Source organism: Cryptomeria japonica, chromosome 4 (assembly GCF_030272615.1).
Source record: "Cryptomeria japonica chromosome 4, Sugi_1.0, whole genome shotgun sequence".
NCBI classification, from domain to species: Eukaryota; Viridiplantae; Streptophyta; class Pinopsida; order Cupressales; family Cupressaceae; genus Cryptomeria; species Cryptomeria japonica.
The window spans coordinates 588361574-588369897 of record NC_081408.1 but is presented as its reverse complement, the minus strand read 5'-3'; positions in this window follow the sequence as shown (position 1 = coordinate 588369897).

The window sequence follows — 8324 nt, the reverse complement described above, 5'->3', positions numbered from 1 at the left end:
AGGGACTATGAACTATAATTGTTTAAGAAGTTGTAGAACCTGAAACAAAGAAATATGACTGTGAAGGAATATACTGAGGAATTATACAAGGTGGTGATCAGATCTGGACATACCAAGATGGACATAAAAAAGGTGGCGAGGTGCATCAATGGACTTTATTTTAACATTCAAGATGAGATTAGTATGTTGAATGTATCCATAGTTGAAGAAGCTTACTAGTATGCTTTGAAGGTGGAGGAGAAGGTGAGAAGAAGGCAACCATATAAGGGAAAGGAGAAATTCAAGATGAATGATAGTATGAAGAAACTGGTTGAAGAAGAGGAGTCAAAACCTAAGTGGAGTAAAGAACCAAGACATAAGACACCGAGGAAAGGTAGAAGCAGTACTAGTAGAGAATTTCTTGGCAAATTTTTCAAGTGTGGAGAAATCAGACACATATTCTATGATTGTAAGCTAGGAATGACAAGAAGTTGTGTGGCAAGTGAGGAACTAGAAGGTGATGGTACCGGATCTGACTGTGAACTAGAGCACTTGGAGAATCCCTTATGTTCAGAAGAAAGGATACTGGATCTACTCAGAAGAAGAGTCTTTTATGGACTATGTGCAAATCAGGTGGTAAGTTTTGCAAGGTCATTGTAGATAGTGGAAGTACTGATAATTTAGTATCTAAGGAGATGGTTGTGAAGCTTGGGTTGAAGAGGCTTAAGTATCTTTGTCCTCATGAGGTGAGTTGGTTACAAGATGATCAGAAGATAGAGATAAGGGAGTAGTGTTTGGTGAGTTTCAATACTTGGCCTCTCAAAGATGAAGTTTTATGTGATATTGAGTCTATGAGTGTTTGCCATTTCTTGTTGGGAAAACCTTGGCAGTATGATAGAGGAGCTATTTATGACTATAGAAGAAGCCTAGTTACTATTGAAAAGGATGGACAAAATTTCACATTGATTTCTTTGAAGGAGAAAGAGAAGGAGGTGAAGAGCCTGAGTCCTAGGAGAAGTTGTAATATTGAGAAACTAGTGGTAGAGGTTATACCAGAAGGTTTAATAGAACCAGTTGTAGAGGTCATACCAGAGGTTTTGAAGAAAGATCTGATAGAACTAGTTACAGAGGTTACATCGGAGGGTGACATGAGCCTGCAGAAGGATCTGATGGATGAACCTGATGGTCTGATGGAACCAATCGATAGAGAGTTGATGGTGAAAAACTGGATGAAGTCTTGTGGCAAAACCAAATCAGAGTTGCTAAAATAGAGACAATGTGCAGATCTGAAGAAAAGGAAGAGAAACAGAGAGAGTTAGAAGTTAGAGAAGCCGGTTGAGGCACTGGAAGAGCTAAAGCAGAGATTGGCAGATAAAGAAGATGTTTGGATCAGAAATGAGCATGTGATCTTCATTTCGAATCCTTTTAGATTTTCATGAGGTTCCTCTCATGGAACATCTTTTTCTACTTGGGTTGTCTGATGTAGGCACATCCCCGGTTTATGAGCAATCTCGCATCAACCAAAAATATTTCCTTTCAGTTTTGTTCTTGTTTAGTTCTTTGTGTAGTTTTCTGTGTTCTTATTGGTTGGTACCGATAGTTGCTTGTTATTCATGATAGTTCTTATTTTTGGTTTCCAGACAGTTTCATGTGCTTGATTCCAAATTTTTAGTTCATTTGGGTTCTTTCCTGGTTAGTTATCTCTTCCGGTTGACTGTTTCTGGGTTTCAGGACAATTCTTGTGCTTACCGGTTGGTTTTCCTTCATTACCGATGCAATTCTTGGGGTGTGGATCTATCTTGGGTCTTGCCTGATGTTCTTTGGCATGTGGCCGACTGTCTTGCTGAACCGCATCACTTGGTTGTTATTTTCCAGATAGATTTATTAAATCTTAGGGTCGACTTAATTAAACGTTTCATTTTCCTACTTTGGTGAATGTAATCTTATGAGGCCGACCCGTATATGTTCCGATGGGTATAAATATGATGTTTTGTAATCATTTGTAGGGATAGATAAAGTAGAAATTAGAATAAGGATTGAGATTTGCATGTTATGATCCGGTTGATTCATAAAGTCTCGATTGGATTGTATCTGGCTTGAAGCCTGCATGTAACCGATTAATTACCGGATGTTTTTTGATGATAATATGATGATTGTCGGATCATTGCTGGAAGTTATAAGGCTTTAATATGACCTGTTTATGTGAACTTGTTATGTTTTCTTGCTACTTTCATTGTGTCTCTCTCGCTGCATAAGCCGGTTGACTATTTTGAGGGTTTTTACCGGTTATGGCTGCATCACAACTGCTCAGCATTCAAGTTCCAAAGAAAAGGTTGCCTGACCATATTTTGGTCAGGGAGGAGAAGCTTGGGTAAATCACTCGCCCAAGGGATCCCCACCCCTACTTCTGCAAAGATGACAATAGTAACGTCATCCCCAAGGAATTCTTCTTTGAACACTCTCCTTAACAGCATCAACATATCCACCTTTTCTCCTTCGAAGTCCAGAAAATACGACAAGAACCGGGATGTAATATTCGTGTTAACACGGTATCGATTATCATTTCTCAAAAACTCTCAGCCCAACACCATCCTCACAACCTTGTTAGTGAACATCCCAATCTCCTTACAAACTGATTGGAGGGTTGGGTCTTTGACGTAGCCCAAAAAGGCCCTTTGGTTCTCCTCAGATGTGCTTCTCAACCAGATAGGAGTATCCATCTTCAAAAATTTGAATACCAAATTATATAGCCTAAAGACCTAAACTAGAGGCAATATTTCAACTACCGTTAGCTCCGACAATTTATCTACCAAAGGCGAATTGAAGAAGAAAGAAGCAGAAATCGTCAATAAATAGCTCTTGATACTAGAAATTCCTTGACCAACCATATTAATTCCTTTGTCCTTTACAAATTTATAAATCTTTTGTATCTCTCAGTAAATCTTTCTCATAAATGCGCGAGTGTACAAAATTGGAAACAACCGTAAACCACTACTAATTACCAGATTGGAAGTTGTGTGTGCTGAGTGGATCACAATTAGAGAATGTCAGTGACAAGACATTAATAAATGTTGATACTCGATTAAATTTGATACGTGTCTACCGTTTCCAATTCCATTCCAGAGACTTTCTGGAGAACTACGTTCTCTTCATAAATTTGGGCTGAAATAAAACTTTAGCCATTGATCTATGATCATCGAATGGTTTTAAATCATTGATGGATTTTTAGGCACGTGTGACATGTTGATGAGGTCGCACTTATCGATACATCGTGCAGAGTCTAAACTCAACGCGATGTTGCATTAATGAGATGACGAAATGGCTATTAATAGATAAGAAAAATGGCAATGAATTTATGAAATCGCCAATAAAATATTAATTTTTCCATAAATAACGAAATATTAGCAAACAAAATTAAATATTTTCAAATGGTAGATAAAAATCACCAATACACTTAATTTTTTTTTTCCTTTCGAGTATAACTTTTTGCCCATAGACATATTTTTTTCTTTAAACGAGAAACATTCACCTCTGACATTATATATTTTCCCCACACAATAATGAATAATTCGTTAGGATTTTATGGAATTTTAATACCCTAAAAAAAATAGCCAACACAAATTAATTTTTTTTCCAAATTTGAAAAACATTTCGCCATCAATATGAAATTTCCCCCCCCTCCCCCCCCCCACGAAAATAATGTCTGATTCACCAAGATTTTACACTCCTGCCTAGGGGGTGGTTTCTTAAAGTTATTCATGGCGACCATACCCATTTTGGATTGCAACCGACAACTCACCCTTTTCGAAGAACTTCTTCATATAAGATTTGTATTCTCCATTGCTTCGCCTCTCCACATGTTCACCTTCATTTTTTAACCCAGCATTCTCAGCAATAAACTTCAGAGAAACCTAAAAGGTAATGCTCCCAACAGCAACCACACCATTTTTTCAAGAGTTACAAAATCTTGCAGATAAAGCTCTGTTATACCCATACCCCCTCATAACAAAAAAATAAGGAATTAATTATATACTTTACTCATAAATGTCCAAAAAATTTATAAACTTTATGTCATAATTAATCATATTTTACTTTATGACATGTACATAAATATAACCATATAACTTTAGAAATAAAATTTAAAACCTCTTTTTCTTAACTATGTTACTAAGGAATCTTTCTTTATTTGTGCATTTTCATTTCATTTGTTAATTTCAAGCACTACAACGAAAAATGAACTATGGTGCCAATTGATAAAGCCTACATCCACACCTACAAAACAAACAATACATTATTAAATCAGATTTAGTGCTAGCTGTTCTACCAACTTTGTGAGCCCAACAATAGAAACAATAGAATATCATATAAGGAGTTTAAGAATAATATCTTTCCATGAGTTTGCATTGTTATCTCTCTTCTAAGTAAGTGAAGAAATTAATTAAAAACATAATAGGGGTTAAACTATAGACATATTAAGTTCCGTGTGAAGAAATTAATTGAAAACATAATAAGGCTTAAACTATAAACATATCAAGTTCCATTCATACTTTGCAATATTTTCTTTTAATAAGATTATGTTGAGGATAACCATTGAGGTTTTATAAGAATTATATGAGCTTCTTAATGATTACAACATGGCCTACTTTTTAAGTAATAATTATGTATTGTTATATATTTCTAATTTCATCTCATATATAACCTTGGAGAACTTCTCACTTGGTTTAATTGATTTAAACAGGGAGGCATGGGCTCTCCAGTGCATTCGTTCATTCTTTCCATTACTTGATATTAAGTGTAACCTATCATTTCTTTTTTCAATCTTACTCATCCTGATGCGATGGATCATAGAACACATGATTTAAAACATTGATGAAACAATTGATCACACAATCAAATTCAAAAATTATAAAGATAAGATGAATTATCTTAATGTTGAAGATTACAATTTCAAGAGCCAACAAATTAGCGTTATTATTTGGGGAAACAAAGACCTCATAATAAACTTGCGAAGAAAATGCAGGAATAAAAATAAATCAGCGAATAGTAAGAAAGAGTGATATAGAAAGGATGAAGTACATGCAGTTTGTAGTGAAGGAGACGTTGAAGTTATATATATAGAGATTTATGGGTGAGAATGTTAATATTGTGAAAAGAAAAGAATTTTAATATTTTGAAAGGTATAGTTCTGATCAGGAAGGAAACGATGAACCTTCTTTTGGCTTAGCTCATACATTACTTTGTGTGGAGTATGGAAGTTGAGTTGGATATGATCGAACAGTTGGAAGCCACCATGCCAAAGGTGTTGAATGTATAGATCTTCATCATTTAAGGCTCGTCATCTACCTCCTCATGAGATTTCATATATGTTCCCTATTCATTTACAAGGTCTACATTTATGAATCGTGTGTCGATGAGCTCCCACGTACACGTATTGACGTCCTCGAGTAAGTATATGAATATAATATGGGCTTGAAATACAAATATATTTCATGTTTTCTATATTTCTATGACCCATCTAAGGAATACATAGATAGTCTTTAGATGGTCATGAAAGTATAAAAAATATTTAAATTCTGAAATATTAGAACTACTTAATTTAAATTTTGATGGAGAGTACATTCTTAAGATGATAAGAGTTGATTTGTTTAGAAATTGAAATATTAGAATAATGCATTATTTAATTTAAATGCAGACGATGAGTATATTCTTAAGATGTTAAGAGTTGATTTGTCAATACTTAAAAAATATAAGATTTTGTGTCTAAGTTGAAAGAATATGTGAATCGCTTATATTAAGAAAAAATTTAATCATATAAAATAGAATATTTCTGTTATAATAATTCTATATCATGATGTAAATTTTGTGCAAGTGGTGATGCTACTTATTAATCGATGATTTTGTGTTGTGCTTGTTTGTTAGACACTTCAATTCATTATTAGATAAGCTAAACTAATTTAGATGAATATGAGATGGGTGAAATATCTTAAGGTTATTATTTTATAGTTAAGCATCAAGTTGAAAATACTTGTAAGGTTGTAAATGTAATTAACAAGATGCACGAGTTCTCTTATACATATACTATTAAGTTAGTGGACATTGATCTGGCAAAAGATTTGTGTGAAATAGATTTAAAATTTATCAATGTTTGGAGCCATGAGCCAAAACTAAATGCCCATTTAGTCTATTTTGTGTAGGAGGTGTATTTATTATAGATAAAAATGATGCATCCTATAGAGTTTGAAAAAATAAAGCTACCTTATTTTGTGAATTACATAGTGGTATACTTAGAGGCTATTTTAGCATAGAAAAGACATATGCCATATTGAATGAGAACTATTATTGACCCAACATATGCATGTATGTATGTGGATTAGTTTAACAATGTAGAACACACTAAGAAATAAAAGAAGTGTAAAATGCTATATCGTATCAACCATTGCACATGCCAAAGGATAAGTGAATACATTTTGTGATTGTTAATAAAAAGACTAACATTGCACATTTAATTCCTTGCAAAAATACTAATGGTTAATTAAGGATGGAAAATATGTTATTTAATGCTCTATAGTATAGTAAAATGGATTGTAATAGAGTATTACATTAGATGAAGAAGCAAAATTTGTAGCCTCTTTTGGTGGATTCCATTAAAGAGTTGAGTACACAACCTAATTATGATTTCATATACCATTTAGAAATATACAAACATATAAAGTTATAAATGATAGTCTTGACAAGTTGCTCGCATATCTATTAGGATAGAAGACTACATAATGGGACTCTATTTTGGTAGAATTTTCTTTTTAATAGATTAATTAATTGATGCAGGAACATCCTTAGTGAATCGGAAATCCTCATCAACCAAAAATATTTCATTTTCTTGCATAGTTCAAATTTTGTCTTCGGTTGGATTTTGTTTGTAATAAAGTCAAATATTTTTATAAATATTTTGGCAAGCTTATGTAATAGACCTTATTTTATATTTTGATGCATTTTTTGGTGGAATTTAATTTTCAAAATTATCAAAATTATCAAGATGGGTATTGGGTTTTGGTGGACCCCACATACACTTCAGTGGGAGGCATTTAATGTGTATTTTATTTTTTTGGGAATTTAATGCATATGATAAGGCATCTTTTTTAATTTTGTCTTCAATGTGAAGTTTCTAGATTTTTTCTAACTTCGAAATCAACTTGGTGAGTTCGTGGCACAAATTGGACAACTAATTTGGGAAAACTGCAAGAGGTGGTGTAAGAGCACTAAATGGAGATTCTTATGAAAATTACAATTCAAACTCAAATGCATTACTTTGGATGGAAGATTAACATGTTTTTACTCCCATCTCTTCCCAATGCTCAAACATCTTAGGTATGGTGTGAAGATGAACTTCCCTTACTGGATTTTATCCTCCTTTTCCTATGCTATCATTGTTGTTAAATACAAGGATTCTCTCCTCTTGGGCTAGAGGTTAAATTTGAGACTCTATAATTTTCACTTGGCTATGACAACTTCTAGCGAGCCCTCCACTAACCCCTCTGGTCCTCTCCCTAACCTCACTATAGTTGTGGAACTTTCTAAAATACCAGATAATAAGGATGCCCCTAATTCTAAAGGGACCCATATTCAGATTAACCCAAGCTGATTTGCTAAAAATAAGAACCCCATTTCCCCCCTAAAGTAACTATTGCCAAAAAGATTGAGGTATAAGAAATTTATTTCAAGGAATTTTCTTCTTCTTGGTCCATGAGCTTTGAGTGGATACCAGATAACCCTAATGTGAACTTTTCTTACCCCTTCAATGGCTTCTTTCAGTTCCCCCCCTCCCTCCCTTGTAAACTCCCCATTAGAGTGGGATTACAAAGACTTAGTAGAAAATATTAATGAAATATGTGAAGCCTACAATAGACAAGAAGCCATTACCCGCTAGCTCCTCACCCAACCTAATGTTGCTAAGATGAAAATTAACAAATTGGAGGCATTGGTTGAGGTAGACACTAGGGCCTCCAATTGGGAAATGAAGAAAAAGATGAAAGAGTCTTGACGGCGATCAATGAGCTAACAAAAAAGTATGAATAATGGGAAGTGATAGAGGAGGAAGTTAAGGCTCTTTGTGAAAATGTGGATCAAAGGGATGGTAGGAAGGACATGGCCAATGCCATTGCAGAGCTTCAGGGAAGCTAGGAGACTCTCAAGAGGAAGCTGGATGAGATGGTGGTCCTCAATGCTAGAATTTGTTTTGCTTCTCTACAAGTCATTCAACAAGAGATTCATAGAAGGTATGTGAAGAAGAAGCACCATATGGAATTATCGTTTGTCATTGCAAATTAGAGCATACTATTTTATGGTCA